Source organism: Scyliorhinus torazame, chromosome 8 (assembly GCF_047496885.1).
Source record: "Scyliorhinus torazame isolate Kashiwa2021f chromosome 8, sScyTor2.1, whole genome shotgun sequence".
NCBI classification, from domain to species: Eukaryota; Metazoa; Chordata; class Chondrichthyes; order Carcharhiniformes; family Scyliorhinidae; genus Scyliorhinus; species Scyliorhinus torazame.
The window spans coordinates 278,066,529-278,088,765 of record NC_092714.1 but is presented as its reverse complement, the minus strand read 5'-3'; the positions used below and the strand labels follow the sequence as shown (position 1 = coordinate 278,088,765).

Genomic DNA, 22,237 nt, shown 5'->3' with positions numbered 1-22,237 from the left:
ATCACTAATCATGGTCTTTTATGTTTACTTTCTGGTCCAGATAGTCTCTGACTTCTGAGGATTGACCCACATGACCTGTGCCCCTGGGGACTATAAAGTAAAGCCCCCAAGTTCAAATCGTTCTTCTTTGGCAGGGTCACTCAGCAACTTGAACCAACCCTTGACAGTGACCTGTCTTGTTGCCTCCAAGCAAGTAAGTCTCAAGTCAACGCTCGCTACGAGATAGGTGCTCCTAGCTACCAGTCCATACCAGCTTTTGAATCCCGCAGACTCAGAACCTGAACGAAAGGCCATTTGTTCCCCAGACCTGGTGGGCCAGTCCGAAGCTAAGTATAGGCCTGTTAGTTGTAGAAATAGCCTAGAAAGTAGAGTTTATGCATGAGTAGCGATTTACTGTGTATAATAAATGTGTTTTGATTTGAATCTTACTAATTGGTGTGTTGAGTTATTGATCATTACTTGAACCTCGCGGCGGTATCATAATGATACCTGGCGACTCTAGAGCAAAGGTTATAAAACAGAGCCAATTGAACCAACCAAAAGTTAGCAACACCCTCTCCCCGCATATGCGACCTGGTAAACAGGATCACGCATTACAAGGTCTTCTCCATGGTGGATCTCAAGTCCGCCTACCACCAGCTCCTCATCCGCACTAGTGACCGCAAATACACTGTCTTCGAGGCAGATGGGCGGCTCTATCACTTCTTAAGGGTTCCCTTTGGTGTCACCAACGGGTTCTTGGTCTTCCAGCGCGAGATGGACCGAATGGTTGACCGGTACGGTTTACGGGCAACATTCCTGTATCTCGATAATGTCACCATCTGCGGCCACGACCAGCAAGACCACGACACCAACCTCCGAAAATTCCTCCAGACGGCAAAGATCCTTTACCTTACATACAACAAGGATAAATGCGTGTTTAGCACCGACCGCCTAGCCATCCTCGGCTACGTAGTGCGAAATGGAGTTATAGGCCCCGACCCGGTACGCATGCGCCCTCTTATGGAGTTCCCCCTCCCTCAGTGCTCCAAGGCCCTGAAGCGCTGCCTAGGGTTTTTCAGTTACTACGCCCAGTGGGTCCCCAACTACGCGGACAAGGCCCGTCCCCTGATCCAATCCACAGCTTTTCCCCTGTCGATAGAGGCCCGCCAGGCCTTCAGCCGCATCAAAACGGACATTGCAAAGGCCATGATGCACGCCATCGACGAGTCCCTCCCCTTCCAGGTCGAGAGCAACGCATCTGACGTAGCTCTGGCAGCCACCCTCAACCAAGCGGGCAGGCCCGTGGCCTTCTTCTCACGTACCCTCCATGATTCCGAAATCCGCCACTCCTCAGTCGAAAAGGAGGCCCAGGCCATAGTAGAAGCTGTGCGACATTGGAGGCATTACCTGGCCGGCAGGAGATTCACTCTCCTCACTGATCAACGGTCGGTTGCTTTCATGTTCGATAATGCACAGCGGGGCAAGATAAAAAACGATAAGATCTTGCGGTGGAGGATCGAACTCTCCACCTACAACTACGAGATCTTGTATCGTCCCGGGAAGCTAAACGAGCCTCCTGACGTCCTGTCCCGCGGCACATGTGCCACCGCACAAGTGGACCGCCTCTGAGCCCTCCACGAGGACCTCTGCCACCTGGGGGTCACTTGCTTTTTCCACTTTATCAAGACCCGCAACCTGCCCTACTCCATCAAGGAGGTCAGGACAGTCACCAGGGACTGCCAAATCTGCGCGGAGTGCAAACCGCACTTCTACCGGCCAGAGAAAGCGCACTTGATGAAGGCTTCCCATCCCTTTGAACACCTCAGTATGGACTTCAAAGGCCCCCTCCCCTCCACCAACCGCAACACGTATTTCCTGAACGTGATTGACGAGTACTCCCGGTTCCCATTCACCATCCCCTGCCCCGACATGACCGCAACCACCGTCATCAAGGCCCTCCATAGCATCTTTGCACTGTTCAGGTTCCCGGCCTACATACATAGTGATTTACGAGCGACGAACTGTGTCAATTCCTGCTCAGCAAGGGCATCGCCTTGAGCAGGACGACCAGTTACAACCCCCGGGGTAACGGACAGGTAGAGAGGGCGAACGGAACGGTCTGGAAGACCGTCCTACTGGCCCTACGGTCCAGGAATCTCCCAGTCTCCCGCTGGCAGGATGTTCTCCCGGATGCCCTCCATTCCATCCGGTGACTGCTTTGTACCACAACCAACCAGACACCTCACGAACATCTCCTTGTCTTCGCCAGGAAGTCCTCCTCTGGGACCTTGCTCCCGACCTGGCTGGCAGCTCCCGGACCCATCCTGCTCCGAAAACACGTGCGGGCACACAAGTCGGACCTGTTGGTCAAGAGGGTCCATCTTCTCCACGCTAACCCTCAGTACGCCTGGCGTACCCCAATGGCCGACAAGATACGGTCTCCCTACGAGACCTGGCACCCGCCGGATCCCCACACACACCCCAGCCACCAGTCCCACCCTCCCCTCCACCAGAGCACCTTACAAGAGGATCGGTCCTTCCGCCGGCCCCGTCTAGGCCCCCCCACCCACCGACGCACCCCGCAGGTGCTCCCTTCCCAGATCAACCGTTTTCCCCACCAGCGCCGTCTAGGGGTGTCGAAGCTGCCACAGAGATCGAGGCCACGCTCCTGGAGTCACAGACGCCCGAGCCTCCACTGGAGTCACCACCGAAGCTCCGACGATCACAGAGGACGACCAGGGGCCCCGATCGACTGATTGCTTCATTTTAAATTTAAATCATAAATTGTAAATAGTTACTAGAATTGTAAATAGTTACAAAACGCTGTACGGAGGATTACGGTACCTCCATAACTAATTCTACCACGTTGCCATGTTTGTAGTATCAGGCCACCACCCCCGCCAGACTCTTTTTTAATAGGGGGTGAATGTGGTAGTGGAGGTATTACGGTACCTGGTAATGATGGAACACCATTGGTAGAAATTGTATGCTTCCTATTGGTCAAGCTGTATGGTAGCTCCGCCCTGCTAGGCAGGGTATAAAAGCCCGTGCCGCCCCAGCACCTTCATTCTGTACCTGAGCTGCTGGGGGAAACATTGCGCTTATTAAAGCCTTCAGTTGGACTACAACCACGCTTTAGTGGTCATTGATCGTACATCACATCCTCTCCACGTCCACTCTATCAGGCCTCGCAGTATCCTGCAAGTTTCAATAAGATCCCCTCTAATCGTTCTAAACTCCAACGAGTACAGACCCAGAGTCCTCAACCGTTCCTCATACGACAAGTTCTTCATTCCAGGGATCATTCTTGTGAACCTCCTCTGGACCCTTTCCAAGGCCCCAGCACATCCTTCCTTAGATACGGGGCCCAAAACTGCTCAGAATACTCCAAATGGGGTCTGACCAGAGCCTTGTACAGCCTCAGAAGTACATCCCTGGTCTTGTATTCTAGCCCTCTCGACATGAAATCTAACATTGCATTTGCCTTCCTAACTGCCGGCTGAACCTGAACACCAGAATCATGAACAAGGACTCCCAAGTCCCTTTGTCCTTATGCTTTCCAAAGCATTTCCCCATTTAGAAAATAGTCTGTGTCTCAATTCCTCCTTCCAAAGTGCATAACCTCACACCTTTCCACATTGTATTCCATTTGCCACTTCACTGCCCACTCTCCTAGCTTGAGAAGGACTGTGGAGGGGTTTGCCCGGAGATGGAAACCGTTTATCGACTTCTTCAAGGATAGTTAAGAAGGTTTTGGGGGGGGAGGGGGCTGGGTGTCGGTTATTTAAATTGTTATGTGACTTCCTGTTTTTTCTCTTTTTGGTTTTGGTTGTGGCTGATACATATATATATATAATAAAAACATATATATATATAATAAAAACATATATATATATAATAAAAACATTTCTTTTTAAATCACCCATGATTGTTGCTGTGCCTTCTTACAAGCCCCCAATATTTCCTGGTTTATACTTTACCCCACTGCGGAACTACTGTTTGGACCCATAGATTACTCCCTGGTCTCCTTGTAACCATGTCTCAATAATTACCACCAAATCATGCCCTTCTGTCTCTATTTGAGCCATTAACTCATTCATTTGTTCTGAAAATCCAGTGCTGTTTTTTAATATAAGACACAAGTAATTCAAGCTGGCTAAATACAGTGTTGAGCCTCAAGGCACAGCCTAGCACTGTCTGTCAGGGCAAGGAACATGTAGCTTTTACTCCTGGTAGAAAGCCTTGATGACCTCCCTCATGCTGTTACTGTTACCCCTACTGCAGGCTGTAAGGAGCATTTTGCACAAAGGTTAAGGGCCAAGGTGACCTTGACGGCAGCCACGTTCTATTGCAAGGTTTGTGTTGTGGCTGCAGCAGCCGACCTAGCTCGATGATGCTCTCCTTTGGTGAAGCAGGATCTCTGAGACATGTCCCAGAGTGGGGTTCAGGTAGATAAAAGTCCCCTGGGTATCCTCTGTGGCCTGGTCCGCCCTCCTCCTCCTACCTCTGTCAGCTGCTCCTGGTATCTCCTGGGTTCCTTGCTGCGTCCCCACATGCTCCAGCCCCAAAGGCAGTCCCACCATTAAACTTGTGATTGCAGTGAAACTCTTTGGAAAGCTGACAAATGCAGTCCAGCTCCAGCAAAATCAGGTTAGCAGAAGTTTGAGGTTGTAGGAAGCAGAAAATAAACCAAGACAAACCAGCCTCGTCACTTCCTTCCTGCCCAAGGTAACCTGCAATTGTACACACACCGAGCTATACCAAACAAACATACGGTTAGCAGGCCACTCGGCCCATCGAGCCTGCTCCACCATTCAATAAAATCGTGGCGATCAGATTGTAAACTCAACCCCACATTCCCACCCACCCAATAACCTTTCACCCCCTCTTGTTTTTTAAAAGTTTTTTAACAAATATTTGTATTTTCCTTTTTCACATTTTCTCCCAAATTTACACCCACCAACAATAAACAATAATCAGTGGAGCAGTGGGTTAGCCCTGCTGTCTTGTGGCGCCGAGGTCCCAGGTTCGATCCCGGCTCTGGGTCACTGTCCGTGTGGAGTTTGCACATTCTCCCCGTGTCTGCGTGGGTTTCGCCCCACAACCCAAAGATGTGCAGGGTAGGTGGATTGTCCACGCAAAAATTGTCCCTTAATTGGAAAAAATGAATTGGGTATTCTAAATTTAAAAATAAATAAACAATAATCAGTAACGAATGCAAAGTCAATGCCCATATCAATAACAATAATCCCATCTGTTAGCGGAAGAAATTGCTGTATGTGTCAGGATTGGTATAATAAAGATGTCTCAAAATATTGTAATAGCCACAGGTCAAGGCCAAACCAGCAGGCAAGGGGTTAAACATATACCAAGGGAAAACCAGCAAGCAAGGGGTTAAAGTCACCCACATTGGAAATGATTTAATCATCTCACAGAGCATTGGAATATGAAAAGGGAAACACAGGAGGCCCCAGTAAGTCTAAGGGATCCATTGTCCAACACATTCGCACCTCTTCTGGAAATTAAATATGTTAAGCACAAACCCATGAGATTGTAAGGAAACACTGTATTCTTTAATCGTTTTCCCAGAACCCCTCCTCCATATCCTCTCCCAACTCTCCCTCCCACTTTGCTTTGATCCCTTCCAGTGGTGCCTTCTCCCCTTCCAAAATAGCTCCGTAAACTGACAACACTACCCACTTCTCCAGTCCCCCTGTCATCAGCACCTCCTCCAATAATGTGGAGGCCAGCTCTACCAGGAAGCTCTATATCTCCTTTCTGGCAAAGTCTCGAACCTGCATGTATCGAAACATTAACCCCAGCTAGCAACGCCTTCCCCACCACAAAAAGGTCGATCCACAGATATACCTTATGGACCGCCAAGAAAAATGAATACTCCCGCTCCCTCGGGTGCAGGAACCTCCAAGGGTCCACCCCCCCCATTTCCACCATTAGCCCAGCCAGCGCCTTCGCCCCCCCCCCCCCCCCCCCCCCACTGATGGGACCAGCGAGCGCGGCCATGATCTGTCCAACTTTGGCTCCTGCACTAAGTTCCAGTCCCCCCTTCATGTTGCAGCTGTACAAAACTCTGGTGTGGCCGCATTTGGAGTATTGCGTACAGTTCTGGTCACCGCATTATAGGAAGGACGTGGAAGCTTTGGAACGGGTGCAGAGGAGATTTACCAGGATGTTGCCTGGTATGGAGGGAAAATCTTATGAGGAAAGGCTGATGGACTTGAGGTTGTTTTCGTTAGAGAGAAGAAGGTTAAGAGGAGACTTAATAGGGGCATACAAAATGATCAGGGGGTTAGATAGGGTGGACAGTGAGAACCTTCTCCCGCGGATGGAAATGGCTAGCACGAGGGGACATAGCCTTAAACTGAGGGGTAATAGATATAGGACAGAGGTCAGAGGTAGGTTCTTTACGCAAAGAGTGGTGAGGCCGTGGAATGCCCTACCTGCTACAGTAGTGAACTCGCCAACATTGAGGGCATTTAAAAGTTTATTGGATAAGCATATGGATGATAATGGCATAGTGTAGGTTAGATGGCTTTTGTTTCGGTGCAACATCGTGGGCCGAAGGGCCTGTACTGCGCTGTATCGATCTATGTTCTATGTTCTATGAATCTAGAATCCTTCACAAACTGGGTGAGGGAGAATACGGTTCAGGCTGTAAGACGTTGGCACAGCCAGCACGTTACTGTGAGTGATTAGGGTATGAACATTAAAAAAACTGGTCAAGAAAGCTTAGAATAATTCTCAAGCTCCTATTGTTTTGTTGTTACATTTTCCTCAGTTTTATGTAAATTAAATTAAAGCCACCTTACCTTGTTGAAATGATTGAATTGATAAAGAGTTACCTCACATTCTTTTTAAATAACATAAAATAAACAATAATGAAATATTAACAAATACTTGCAATCATTATGTTATCACCAAGGTCAGCTCAGTGCCTCAGACAGGTAGAATCATTGCGGAAAATTCACCTTGTTGAGTGGGAAAGTGACAGCAAAACATTTCTCCTCTGGTCTTTACTGGGGAATATTCACTGCTGACAGACGCTGAAATCTATCAGTTCTCAGAGGAAAGAGGTGTGTGCTTATTTTTCCAGGTAATGACAGAAATAGTAAATAACACGAGACTGATCTCCCAAATGGCCCTTATCTAATTAGGGCAGGATGCAAACTATTGCAAAACGGAGGGCAGGTTTATTATTAACCATTTGAATCCTCTTCTAGCTTGTTCAGCACGCCTGTGAAGAAGGTGAGTTGTGGGTGGAAGGTCTCAAATGAAATTTAAAATAACAAATGGTTGAAAGGTAATAAGGCAAAGGATTCTGAGGGTGTCTTAGGCGAAAAACAAGAGAAACTCTAAACAGGCCAGCTTTAAGATTGAGGAAAATGAGAGAAAAAGTCAGAGGTTTGCAAACACACAATGGCACAGGTTACCCTGGGTATCGATAAGACTTGAAGGCAGTTTATAACACAGACCCAGGTCCAGGAGGTTGAAAATTCTTTGTACGATTAATAAACTTTGATAAGAAATATTAATTGGTTATATTTATAGTCAATAAAGGTCAAAGATCAATAAAAGAAATATAGAAAAGGAAACTCTATCTCTCTCCTTTCCATTCCCAAGACATATTAAAAGATAAATGAATCATATAGGTTGTCAATGAGCTTCTTTTAAAATTAAATACAGAGTAAATAATTCTTTTTTTTTCAATTAAGGGGCAATTTGAGCCGAGATTGAACCTGGGACCTCAGCGCTGTGAAGCAGCAGTGCTAACCACTGCGCCACCGTGCTGCCCGCACGCCAGCTATTTTTATTTATTAACGTTTCAATGATGGGAAAGAAAGCTTTGTATCCAAATTTGTCGGTGGCACAATCAGCCAGATTTTAAACAATGTAGATGGAATCACCACATTCCACGGAGATTTTGATAGATACAGTGAATGGAGACAAATGTGAGATCATTCACTTTGAACCACGAGAGGATAAAACAGGGTATTTTCTAACTGTGAGCAGTTCTGGGAACCACACCTTAGCAAGGATGTACTGGCCTGAGGGAGTGCAATGTCGGTTTAAACATCAACAGAGAACAAAGAACAATACAGCACAGGAACAGGCCCTTCAGCCCTCCAAGCCTGCGCTGACCATGGTACCGGCCTAAACTAAAACTTTATACACTCACGGAGTCCGTATCCTTCCATTCCCACCCTATTCATATATTTGTCCAGATGTCCCTTAAATGCTGCTGTCGTGCCTGCTCCCACCCCCTCCCCAGGCAGCGCGTTCCATATATTTACCATCCTCTGTGTAAAAAACTTACCTCGCACATCAGTTCTAAACTTTTCCCCACGCACTTTAAACCTCTGTCCCCTTGACTCTCCTACCCTAGGAAAGAGCACCTGACTATCCACTCTGTCCATGCCACTCATAATCTTGTAGACCTCTATCAGGTCGTCTCTCAACCTCCGTTGTTCCAGTGAGAACTGACCGAGTTTATCCAACCTCTCCTCATAGCTAATGCCCTCCATACCAGGCAACATCCTAGTAAACCGTTTCTGTACCCTTTCCAAAGCATCCACATCCTTCTGGTAGTGTGGCGACTAGAATTGTACACAATATTCCAAATGAGGTGTAACTAAGATCCTGTACAGCTGCAACATGACTTGCCAATTTTTATGCCCCGACCGATGAAGTGTTATAACCTGCCTACTTACCATTGGCTGGGGACTAATGACAATCCCACAATCCTGTGGGAGTATGAGCTTCCCCAATGAGGGGGGCGGAGAAACCATTCGTAAACCCCATGTATAAATAAAGCTGGCAAGTTTAGGAACCAGCAGGAAGGAATGTGTAGCAAGGGAAGTTGCTGCTGCTGTTATACATATATGTTATTGTAAATAAGTGTTATTACTTTGTATCCTTAAAACTCGTGCTGGATTCTTCGTGGCCCTTACAAAACTGGCGACGAAGGTTAAAGTGAATAGCTGTCTACACTGCTGAAGCCACCTCCCTGGATTTTTGTTGGATACAGGTTGGAAGTTGTTTTCTATTATACCATGCCTCTGTACGGACGTTTGGATGTTTTTGATGCTGCGCTGGAAAGCTGGAACCAGTACACACAATGGATGCGTTACTATTTCCGGGCAAACAATATCACCGAAAACGAGCGCCAGGTGGTCATATTGCTCACCGCCTGCGGCCCGCATACGTTTGGGGTGATTAGGAGCCTTACGTACCCAGCTGCGCCGGACACCAAAACGTTTGATGAACTTGTGAATATAGTGGGGCAACATTTTAACCCAACCCCCTCCACGATAGTCCAGCGTTACCGGTTTAATACAGCTGAGAGGACCCCTGGAGAATCCCTTGACGATTTTCTATCCAGGCTACGCAGGATTGCGGAGTACTGTGACTATGGTGAGACCTTGTCAGAGATGTTACGCGACCGTTTGGTTTGCGGTATTAACAATGCGGCCACCCAGAGAAAGTTGTTAGCTGAGCCAACATTGACTTTTCAACAGGCCATTCAAATAGTATTGTCCCGAGTGAGCGCAGAACGAGCAGTGCAGGAGCTACAGGGAATGGAAGTGCATGCCTTGGGGCGCAACCCCTTCCGTCCGAAAACGTCCCCCCGCACTCCTGCGGTACCTTGGGCGAGGCAACGTCCGGACCGAAGTCAGTGGCCGTCGGACATTCCTCCCCGAAGGAAGCCTTCTCCAGAACCAATGGATGAGGAGCCATGTCCGTGTCAGACTTGTAGGCGCCGACCCCGTCGCGGACAGCGGTCCTGGGGGCGCCAGAGGCGCCGTCGTTCCGACCGAAACTGGGACCAGCCCAGGGGCCGTAACTGGGACCAGTCCAGGGGCCGTACCTTCCATGTGGATGAACCTGCGGCGACTACTCCTGAGGATGTGGAGACGGAGGACGACTGCCTGCAGTTGCATTGTGTGGCAGCTCCCCGTGTGGCCCCCATTAAGGTGACAGTACGGGTCAGTGGCCACCCGCTTGAGATGGAGTTGGACACTGGCGCAGCGGTCTCCGTGATCGCCCAGTGGACATTCGACCGCATCAAGCAGGGTATACAGACCCTTACATTAACCGACTCACAGGCCAGGTTGGCCACCTACACGGGGGAACCACTGGACATTGCAGGAACTACAATGACCCCTGTTGTTTATGGATGCCAGGGGGGGGCGTTTCCCACGTATCGTGGTGCGCGGCCATGGGCCCAGCCTGTTGGGTCGGGACTGGTTGCGCCATTTGCGGTTGCAATGGCAGCACATCCTCCAAACAGTTTCTGAAGGGTTGACTGAGGTGCTAGGACGATACCCAGATGTATTCCAGCCTGGTTTGGGGAAAATAAAAGGGGCCGTAGCCCGTATCCAAATCGAACCAGGAGCCACGCCGCGCTATTTCCGGGCGCGCCCGATGCCTTACGCCTTGCTCGAGAAGGTAGAAGGGGAGCTCACTCGTTTGGAGAGTTTGGGTATTATCAGGCCCGTCCGTTTTGCTGACTGGGCAGCACCAATTGTACCTGTAATGAAGCCAGATGCCACAGTTCACTTGTGTGGCGACTATAAACTTAGTGTTATACGGCTTCCCGACTCGACCGATATCTAATGCCTCGCATAGAGGATCTCTACGCGAAGCTTGCAGGTGGACTCTCGTTCACAAAATTAGATATGAGTCACGCCTACCTGCAGTTGGAGCTGGACCCTGCCTCCCGACCATATGTAACGATTAATACACACCGGGGCCTGTATGAATATACACGGTTGCCCTTTGGAGTATCCTCTGCCTGCGCAATTTTTCAACGTGTTATGGAGGGCATTTTGAGAGGTTTACCACGTGTTGCTGTCTACTTGGATGACGTTTTGATTCCAGGGACGTCAGAGCAGGAACATTTGGAAAATCTGGAGGCTGTCCTTAGACGCCTTTCGGAGGCTGGAGTCCGTTTACGTCGCACAAAGTGTGTATTTCAGGCAAAGGAAGTAGTCTACCTAGGTTATCGGGTGGACCGCGAAGGTTTGCACCCCGTCGCAGAGAAGGTGCGTGCAATTCAACAGGCCCCCGCCCCGACTGACACTTCACATCGTCGTTCTTTTCTCGGTCTCGTAAACTATTACGGGAAGTTCCTCCCCAATCTGGCAACTACGCTGGCCCCTTTGCACCTTCTGCTAAAGAAAAATCACACCTGGGTTTGGGGTCAGCCGCAAGAAACCGCTTTCCGGCGGGTAAAGCAACAAGTGTCGTTGTCTGGGTTACTAACCCACTATGACCCTGGAAAGCCTTTGCTCGTCACATGTGATGCATCCCCGTATGGTATTGGGCCGTCCTGTCCCATAAGATGGAGAACGGGGCCGAGCGACCGATAGCTTTCGCCTCCCGCACATTGACTGCAGCGGAGAAAAAGTACGCGCAGATCGAGGAGGGCCTGGCAGTGGTTTTTGCGGTGAAACGCTTCCACCAGTACGTGTATGGCCGCCATTTCACTATCGTGACTGATCATAAGCCTCCGCTGGGACTTTTCAGAGAGGATAAGCCAATACTGCCCATTGCTTCCGCACGGATCCAGCGCTGGGCTTTGTTGCTTGCTGCATACGAGTATTCTCTGGAGCACAAACCAGGAACGCAGATAGCAAATGCCGACGCACTGAGCCGATTGCCCTTATCGACCGGCCCCATGTTGACCCCCACGACCGGTGAGGTGGTTGCAACCCTAAATTTTATGGACACCTTGCCTGTCACGGCATCAGAGATCCGTGAGTGGACCCAGACGGAGCCAGCCCTGTCAAAGGTTCGGCACATAGTCCTGTATGGTGGGCAGCATAGACAGCTCCCAGGCGAGTTGAGGGCATTTTCCTCCAAGCTGTCAGAATTCAGCGTGGAAGACGGCATCCTCTTGTGGGGGACGCGTGTGATTGTCCCGGAAAAAGGACAGGAGCTGATACTAACAGACTTGCACAATGGGCATCCAGGTGTGACCAAAATGAAAATGTTGGCCCGGAGTTATGTCTGGGGTCCAGGCCTCGACACCGACATTGAGAAGGTGGCCCAAAACTGCTCCATTTGCCAGGAGCATCAGAAGCTTCCGCCGGCCGCGCCCCTACATCACTGGGAATGGCCAGGGCGGCCTTGGGCACGCCTGCATGCAGAGTTCGCAGTACCTTTTCAAGGATCCATGTTCCTTCTATTAATTGACGCCCAGTCTAAATGGCTAAAGGTGCATAATATGCAGGGGACAACGTCCTGCGCAACAATTGAAAAGATGCGTTTGTCGTTTAGTACGCATGGCCTCCCCGAGGTGCTGATCACGGATAACGGCACTCCATTCACGAGTGAGGAGTTTGCGAGGTTCACGAAGATGAACGGCATACGCCATATCCGCACTGCCCCTTACCACCCGGCTTCAAATGGGTTGGCAGAGCGCGCAGTGCAGACATTCAAAAGAGGCCTAAAGAAGCAGTCTTCCGGATCAATGGACACGAGACTGGCTCACTTTTTGTTTACGTATAGGACCACCCCCCCATGCGGTGACTGGGGTAGCTCCCGCAGAACTCCTGATGGGCCGGAGACGTCGCACCCGCCTTAGTATGGTTTTCCCGGACATTGCCGCAAAAGTACGCCGCACACAAGAATGGCAGGGACAGGGATTTTCTCGGCATCGGCCGATTCGGCAGTTTGCGCCCGGTGACCCAGTGTTCGTTCGGAATTTTGCTGGTGGTGCCCAGTGGGTTCCTGGTGTAATCTTTCACCAAACGGGCCCTATATCTTAACAGGTGCAAGCCCAGGGTCGTCTCCAGCGCAAACATGTAGACCACGTTCAGTCCAGAAGACTATCCCCTCAAAAGATTCCCCGCCCCCGGAGCTCATTTCTACAGCCGCAGAGACCAGAGACAAGGGAAGGTAGTCCTCACAATCTTCCACTGGTGCCTCACTCGAAGCCTGCGCAGGTCATTACAGAACCGAATGGAGATAGAGACGCTGACATGACGGAGGCAGCAGACTCTGACTCCGAGATGGAGACACAGGATGCATCAGAGGGGGAATCCTCGGGTCCACGGGCTGTGGATGTACAACCGTTGCGCCGTTCATCACGGAAGCGCCGGTCTCCGTCTCGTTACACGCCGCCTGATCCAGCGCCGCGTGCAAATGGTGTCCGGCCTGCGGCAAAACGAGTCCGACGCCCTCCTTCGCCAGGGTCTTCGGTGGATTCCTTGGACTTTGGGGGGGAGGGATGTTATAACCTGCCTACTTACCATTGGCTGGGAACTAATGACAATCCCACAATCCTGTGGGCGTATGAGCTTCCCCAATGAGGGGGGCGGAGAAACCATTAGTAAACTCCTAGTATAAATAAAGCTGGCCAGTTTAGGAACCAGCAGGAAGGAGTGTGCAGCAAGGGAAGTTGCTGCTGCTGTTATATATATATATATATATGTTATTGTAAATAAATGTTATTACTTTGTAACCTTAAAACTCGTGCTGGATTCTTCGCGGCCCTCACAAAAGCCAGCATGCCGTATGCCTCCTTGACCAACTTGTCCACATGCATTGCCACTTTCAGTGATCGGTGGACATGCACGCCCAGATCTCTCTGCCTGTCAATACTCGCAAGAGGGGAATACTCCCATTTATTGTGTAATTCCTACCTGCATTGGTCCAAAGTGCATTACCTCACACTTGTCTGGATTAAACTCCATCTGCCATTTCTCCGCCCAAGACTCCAAGTTTATATCCTGCTGTATCCTCTGACAATCCTCTTCACTATCTGCAACTCCACCAATTTTTGTGTCGTCTGCGAACTTACTAATCAGACCAGCTACATTTTTCTTCCAAATCATTTATATGCACCACGAGCAACAAAAGCCCCAGAACTGATCCCTGTGGAACGCTGGTAGTCACAGCCTTTCATTCAGAAAAGCACCCTTCTACTGCAACACTCTGTCTTCTGTACCCAAGTCAGTTCTGTATCCAACTTGCCAGTTCTCCTCTAATCCCGTGTGACTTCACCTTTTGTACCAGTCTATCATGAGGTACCTTGTCAAAGACTTTACTGAAGTCCATGTAAACAACATCTGCTGCCTTTCGCTCATCTATCATCTTTGTCACTTCCTCGAAAAACTCGATTAATTTAGTGAGGCACGGCCTTCCCTTCACAAAACCATGCTGTCCATCACTAATAAGTCCATTTGTTTGCAAATGTGAGTAAATCCTGTCTCTAAGAATCTTTTCCAATAATTTCCCTACCACTGACGTAAGGCTCACCGGCCTATAATTTCCTGGATTATCCCTGCTGCCCTTCTTAAACAAAGGAACAACATCGGCTCCTCTCCAGTTCTCTGGAACTTCACCTGTAGCCAATGAGGAGACAAAGATTACTGTCAAGGCCCCAGCAATTAACTCCCTTACCTCCCTCAGTATTCTGGGGTAGATCCCCACCAGGCCCTGGGGACTTATCTACTTTAATGCTTTTTAAGATGTCCAACACCACCTCTTTTTTAAAATAGATTTAGAGAACCCAATTCATTTTTTTCCAATTAAGGGGCAATTTTAACGTGGCCAATCCACTTACCCTGCACATCTTTAGGTTGTGGGGGTGAGACCCACACAAACATGGGGAGAATGTGCAAACTCCACACGGACAGTGACCAGGAGCTGGGATCGAACCTGGGACCTCGCCGCCATGAGGCAGCAGGGCTAACCACTGCGCCACCGTCCTGCCCAACACCACCTCTTTATTAATATCAACAAGACTCAGAATATCTACACACTCGACCTTATACTGCTCATCCACCAAGTCCTTCTCTTTGGTGAACACTGGGGCAAAGTATTCATTTAGTATCTCTCCCATTTCCTCTGGTTCCATACATAGATTCCCTCCTATATCCTTGAATGGACCAACCCTTTCTCTGGCTACCCTCTTGCTCTTTACATATGGATAAAACGCTTTAGGATTTTCCTTAATCGTGTTTGCCAATGACATTTCATGACCCCTTTTAGCCTTCCTAACTCCTACCTTGTGTTATTTCTCCCGTTGACCTACTGCTCTGGTTCCCACCTCCCTGCCATACTAGGCAGTTCAATCTGTTTCTCTGTCTTCCGCTTTTCTCCACACTAGCTTTTGTTTCCGTCCCCTCTGACTTCCTGCAATGGTTTCCATCCCCCTGCCACATTAGTTTAAACCCTCCCCAAAAGCACGAGCAAACAACCCCTCTAGGACATTGGTTCCAGTCCTGTCCATGTTCAGACCGTCTGATTTGTATGGTCCCACATCTCCCAGAACCGGTTCCAATGTCCCAAAAATCTGAATCCCTCCCTCCTGCACCATCTCTCAAGCCACGCATTCATCCTCTCTACCCTGTCAATCCTACTCTGACTAGCACGTGACACAGATAGCAACCCAAGATTACTACCTTTGAGGTCTTACTTTTTAGTTTATCTCCTAACTCCCTAAATTCAGCATGTAGGACCTCATCCCATTTTTTAGCTTTATTTTTGGTGCCTATATACACCTCGACAGCTGGCTGCTCACTCTCCCCCTTTAGAATATCCTGCAGCCGCTCTGAGACATCCAGGACTCTTGCACCCGGGAGGCAACATATCTTCCTGGAGTCTCGTTTGCGTCTGCAGAAACGCCTGTCTACTCCCCTTACAATTGTATCCCCATCACTATAGCTCTGCCACTCTTTTTCCTGCCCTCCTGCGCAGCAAAGCCAGCCAAAGTGCCATGAACCTGGCTACTGCTGCCTTCCCCTGGTGAGCCATCTCCCTAAACGGTATAATAATAATCTTTTTTTGTCACAAGTATGAAGCTACTGTGAAAAGCCCCTAGTCGCCACATTCCGGCGCCTGTTCAGGTAAGCTGGTACGGGAATTGAACCCGCGTTGCTGGCCTTGTTCTGCATCACAAACCAGCTGTCTAGCCCACTGAGCTAAACCAACCCCGCATCCAAGTATCCAAAACGGTATACCTGATTTGGAGGGAGATGACCGCAGGGGACCCCTGCACTGTCTTCCTACTCTTCTTCTGTCTGGTGGTCACCCATTTCCTATCTCCCTCAGTACTCTTTATCTGCGGTGTGACTAACTCACTAAACGTGCTATCCACGATGATCACAGCATCACGGATGCTCCAAAGTGAGTCCATCCGCAGCTCCAGAGCCATCAAGCGGTCTAACAGGAGCTGCAGCTGGACACACTTCTTGCACGTGAAGGAGCCAGGGTCAGTGGACGTGTTCCTGAGCTCCCACATCGTACACGCGGAGCATGACACGGGTCTGAGATCTCCTGCCATGTCTAAACTCTTAAGTTAACTTACAACAAACACCAAACCAACACTGGGACTCAAAGGGTAAAATTAAAGGAGAGACTAACACAAACTATGGTTGTATTCCCTGGAATTGAGAAGGACTGATTGGATCAAGGATTTCAATATGGGGAAGAGAGCAGGTAGAGGGTGGGGAGGGGGAGAGGGGGAGGATTGAGGAGGGGAGGGAATTGGGGAGGAAGGAGATGACTGGGCAAGGGATGGACGAGAGAGGGGTGGGGGAGGATTGAGGAGGTGAGGGAATTGGGGAGGTGAGGAAGGAAAGGGGGAACTGGGGAGGCGAGGGGGTATGGGCAAAGGATGGCCGGGAGAAGGGTGGGGGGGGGGGGGGGGAAATTGGAGGTGGGAAAGGGGTGGAGAGAAGAGGGGGGAGGAGTTGATGGGAGGTTGGAGAAGATGGGCTGAGGAGAGCAGAAGAGAGGGAGATGGGAAGAGCGAGAAGGGAAAGAGGGGGTGAGGCTGATTCCATTATGGAGTAACATAGACAACTGAACCACCCCATCCCTACCTGACTCTACAGTAAGGTAATAAAATGTGGAATTTACCTTTTGTCTGGGCAATCGCCCTCAAAAGAGCTGTCAGTTTGGTGCCTGAAGAAAGTGAACACAGAGCTGACTGAACTCATTAACAATTCAGTTTGGCAGTGGGGCATTGGAGACTCTGGCTCCGAGTCACATTCGCCGTGTTTTATACCTGGGGCAATGACTGCTGTGCTGCGCAAAGCCAGTGTTTACCTTACAACCTGAATCACATTCACTTGTACAGTCCAAAAAAATGTCAAATATTTTTAGCGACTCAATCCTTATAGAATTCAAAAGGAATTTTGAAATAATTAACTGCACAAGTTATAACTTGACAAGACTGGAAAGCATTCCAGCAAAGAGTCAACAGCTCGGAGCTTGTCAGGGAAGAGTAACAGTAAACAAGGGCCACATTTCTTCCACAGGATTGTGAATAACAGCCAATACTACAGCTGAGAAAATGTCAGACATACCTGCTTATTGGTTTCATGCTGACAGACTTTGATGATAATCGTGCATCAGGTTGCATTGACACATCCAGCTTTCAACACACACCAGGATTTGAGATTCTAACTGAGTTGGGGAATTCCAGATTTATACTGCATGGTTCGAGAGGAAGTGAGAGCTCTGCTACACCATCCGTAAACTGCCAGGGACTCTCTCTGTGGTTTTCTGCTTCAATTTAATAAAACCCGACTTGTGTGCCGAGGTCTGGGTGCTCTGCTCCAACTCAAACTAACTTGCCTTTCAAAGTTTCAGTCTGAAACTTAACTCAGACCCTGATCTGCATCAGCGGCACAAAGAGCAGATTTAAAGTTGGACAAACTCCTTCTCGATGGCGTCTCACGTATTTTCACCCTCAGCTCACCTCCAAAATGTTTGGATTTGAATAGAGGAAAGGTGAAATTAGCTCGGTTTGACACATTTTGGCCCTGGAGGTTTGTCATGTGAAACCCTGGTCCTGATAGCCTTGTGGATAGCACAATTGCTCCACAGCTCCAGGGTCCCAGGTTCGATTCCCGGCTGGGTCACTGTCTGTGTGGAGTCTGCACATCCTCCCCGTGTGTGCGTGGGTTTCCTCCGGGTGCTCCGGTTTCCTCCCACAGTCCAAAGACGTGCAGGTTAGGCGGATTGGCCGTGATAAATTGCCCCTTAGTGTCCAAAATTGCCCTTAGTGTTGGGTGGGGTTACTGGGTTATGGGGATAGGGCGGAGGTGTTGACCTTGGGTAGGGTGCTCTTTCCAAGAGCCGGTGCAGACTCGATGGGCCGAATGGCCTCCTTCTGCACTGTAAATTCTATGATCCCCAGGCGGAGCAGCAGACAGTCTTGTTGGGTGATGTTTCTGGGGTTTGCAACGCCACAGGGATCCTGAAGGGGAAGCTGAACTGAAAACCGCAGGGATGGGAATTAGACACCAATTGGGCCCAGGAACTTTGTCTTTATCAGGAGATGATCTTATCGGAGGTGAGGGTGGGAAGATAAGAGGCTACATAATCACCAAATTGTCACAGCACAGGAGGAGGCCATTTGGTCCATCGTGTCTGTGCTGGCTCTCCATGGGAACAATTTACCAAGTGCCACTCCCGCCTTCTCCCAATAGCCCTGCACATTCCTCCTATTAAGATAATTGTTGGATCTGAGTCGAGTGACCACCAGGAAACGGTCGATAAGAGGCATTAACAAAGGTTTAACGAAACACACAATTACTCTACTCCACCCCCCGAATGGTTCTCCCGCCCCAACCTTCACTTAGGCCGGGATTTTTATACTAGACAAGCTTTCCTTGTTAAGGGGAAGTCCCGTCCTGTTAACGGGGAAATTCATATTCTGTTGAGGTCTCGTGACCTCCGTGAGGGTTGTAACACTCTTCCCCACCCCCACCCCCAGCCCTGAATGGAATGCCACAAAGGTCCTCCTGTCCGCTTCACCTGGGGCTGCCGCTCGGGCGTCATCTGTGCAGGGTCCGGAGGCGTGTACCATATGGGGACTGACATCGAGTGGAACATCTTAGCGGAGTCGGTGCAGCTGCCTCTGCATTGGAAACCGCCCTTCGACCACCGCCAGCAGCTGAGTTTCCGAGTCCGAGGGGTCTGCATCCACCATCTCGGTGTCCTGGGGTTCCCGGACCTGTGGGCCCGCTACCAGTGGCAAAAGTGGAGGGGGCAGAATCTGTGGGGCCTGGGCGACCAGGAGCAGTTCGGGTAGCTCTGGGACGTGGCTGTGAAGGTGGCCCACGTGCCTGTTGGATCCACTGCCCTGCACCTTATAGGGGAGCGGTCCCATCTGGGCTAGTACCAGGCCCGGGACCCATGTGGCTCCATCGCCGAAGATTAGTACATGAACTGAGTTGCCTGGCGAAAATTGGCATCAGGGAGAAGGTCTGGCCATGTCTACCTCAGAGTGATCCTGCCCGCAGCGTTCTTTCCCGCCAATGTCAGGGATCACCAAACTCAACCGAGTGCAAAGGCAGCGCCCCATGAGCAGTTCCAACGGTGCAACCCCCATGGTGGTGTGTGGTGTGGTCCGGTAACAAAAAAGTAAACAGACCAAACGTGTCTGAAGGGAGCCAGTGGTCTGTTTCCACAGCCTTTGTTTTAAAGTTTGGAGCCCCCATTCAGCCAAACCGTTGGAGGCCAGGTGGTACGGAACGGTGAGAACATAGCACATCCTGTTGGCCTACATAAAAGAGCCAAATTCAGTGCTGGTAAATGTTGTTCTGTTGTTGGAAATGAGCAGCTCAGGGATGCCGTGTAGGCTAAACGTTTGGTGAAGCCGCTCGACTGAGGCCTTCGTGGCCGTGGCTGCAGCCGGTGTATCTCCATCCATTTGGAGTGAGAGTCAACTATCGCCGGGAAGATTGACCCCTGGTACGGCCCAGCAAAGTCAACGTGAAAGCGGGACCAGGGCCGACCTGGCCATTCCCAAGGGTGGAGGGGCGCTGCCGGAGGAAGTCTCTGGTGTTCCTAACACGGGGCGCATTGCTGGGCTAACCTGTCTATGTCGGTGTCAATCCCGGGCCACCAGACGTAGCTGGGGGCCACCAACACCTTCATCTTCTTCACCCCCGGGTGCCCGTTGTGGAGGTCCTGTAAAGCGGGCCATGTCCTTTTTCCAGGATCATGTTGCATGTCCCTCAAAGGATAACGCCATCCTCCACGGTGAGCTCTGTAATTTTAGTAAAAGCCCTCAGGTCGTCCGGCAAGCCCGACACAAAATTATATGTCGGACACGAGACAACTGTGGGTCCGCCTGGGTTCAGGCAGTGCTCCAATACGTACTCATAGGCTGCTAGTAACAGTGCCCAATGCTGAATCCACACGAAGCGAAGGGAAGGATTGCCCTGTCTTCTTTAAATAGTCCAAGCAAGGGTTTGTGGTCTGATGTATGATGAACGCATGGCCATAACCGTACTGGTGGAGCTTCTTGACCGCAAACACCATGGCTAGCTTCCCCCTTGTCAATTTGGGCATAATTCCGCTCAGCCACAGTGAACCTTGAGAGTTGTACGCTATGGGGTGTTCTGTCCGGTCGTCCATACCAGGCCCAAACAGCCCTAACTCCGTAAGGCGAGGCATTGGACGTGAGTAGCAGCGGCTTGAAGATGACAGCTGCTTCTTTACTTCTGAAAAGGCCGCACGTTGTGGCTGAGCCCTTTCTCATGGCTGGCTTTCTTCAGCAATCGATGCAGAGGGTCCAGCAGGGTCGCTAGATTTGGAATGAACATCCCGTAATAATTAAAGAACCCAAAAATGAACGGAGCTCCATTGGTCCTTCCGGGATGGGGCCTGCCGGATCGCTTGTGCCTCATCCTTAGCCGCGTGGAGGCCATGGTGGTCCACACCGTAGCCTAAGTCTGTCACTTCAGCAGCGTAAAACACGCACTTTTCTCTGCGCAGCCAAACCCCGGTAGCTGTGAAACGCTAGAGAACCTCGGCCACATTCTGTAAATGTTCTTGGTCAGAGGCTCCGGTGATCAACACATCATCCAGGGAGACTGCGACGTGTGGTAGGCCCCCCAGTATATGGTTCATGACCCGCTGAAAGTTGGCACAAGCCAATGAAACCCTGAAGCCCACGGTGTGTGTTCGCCATAACAAACTAACTCAACCCCGGGCCAAAACCAGCTGGAGGTACTCGTGGCTCATCTCCAGCTTCGTGAATGTGCAGCCGCTGCTGAGTTTTGCGTAGACGTCCTCTATGCGCGGGACAGGGTAATGGTCCAAACGAGACACCCTGTTGACTGTCATTTTAAAATCCCTGCAAAGACGAACGGAGCCATCGGGCTTCAAAACGGGTACGACCGGAGCAGCCCATTCTGCAAATTGTATGGGGTGGATAATACCCAGTCCTTCCAAGTGGTCAGGCTCTATGTCCACCTTTAGCTGCAAGGCCTACAGAACCAGCTGGGCGCGGACCTAGTGTGGCTGTGCCGATTGGCCGACACAGATCTTGGCCACGGCTCCTTTGATGGTGCCCAACCCATACCGGGAAACCTCCGGCAATTTTGCCAATACGCCTTCTGGTCTGTCTGGGCACATGCAGCAAACCTGCTGCCACTCGAGGCGGAGATTCTTCAACCAATAACGCCCCAGCAAGTTGGGTCCTCCATCGCGTACCGCCGCCAGGGACAGACTGGCTGACTGTTGCCCATCTTCAGCACCATTAGAACATAGAACAATACAGCGCAGTACAGGCCCTTCGGCTCACAATGTTGCACCGAAACAAAAGCCATCTAACCTACACTATACCATTATCGTCCATATGTTTATCCAATAAACTTTTAAATGCCCTCAATGTTGGCGAGTTCACTACTGTAGCAGGTAGGGCATTCCACGGCCTCACTACTCTTTGCGTAAAGAACCTACCTCTGACCTCTGTCCTATATCTATTACCCCTCAGTTTAAAGTTATGTCCCCTCGTGCCAGCCATATCCATCCGCGGGAGAAGGCTCTCACTGTCCACCCTATCCAACCCCCTAATCATTTTGTATGCTTTGAGGTACCTGTTGATGGCCAATGGCCTCCCCATGTACGTGGCCAGCCGGGCGTCAGTATCCCACAAGGCCAGTGTCTGGATTCCCGAGCTGACCTGGTCAAAGGTGCAGCGGCTGACCCCAGAGACTGCGGCCCCAGTATCCAATTCCAACCGGATGTGGTGGCAATGCTCCGCCCCCTTATAAATGGTGTACTCGCAGAGTAAGCCGCGCCACGTATCAGGCCATTGCCTGAGGCCCGCCCCCCGATGATCCGTCCCCGACGGGCCGAGTTCCCGACGGCGTGGGTGTCTCATGGTCTCACCCGTCGGGAACTCAGCGTGGCGACTGCGGACTCAGTCCTGCGGCACCACAGTCGGGGGAGGGCCAATCCGCGGTTAGGGGGGACATTATTTGGG

At 50.4% G+C, this 22,237-nt stretch overlaps 1 protein-coding gene across 6 annotated transcripts in view; it reads right to left on the bottom strand.

Annotated features, from left to right (window-relative positions):
* The window catches only part of st3gal8 (ST3 beta-galactoside alpha-2,3-sialyltransferase 8), a 154,987-nt gene that overhangs the window by 76,179 nt on the left and 56,571 nt on the right, over nucleotides 1-22,237 (bottom strand). For 2 of the 6 annotated variants that reach the window (XM_072515397.1, XM_072515403.1), the window contains exon 1: nucleotides 6,969-7,117. The exons of 1 other annotated variant lie outside the window; for it this stretch is intronic. The gene's annotated coding sequence lies outside the window, so the exon portion shown is untranslated. Of the gene's footprint in view, nucleotides 1-4,486; nucleotides 4,592-6,968; nucleotides 7,118-16,869; nucleotides 17,016-17,318; nucleotides 17,478-22,237 lie in introns of those variants that run through there. 3 more of the 6 variants (XM_072515400.1, XM_072515399.1, XM_072515402.1) reach the window with 3 other exon arrangements.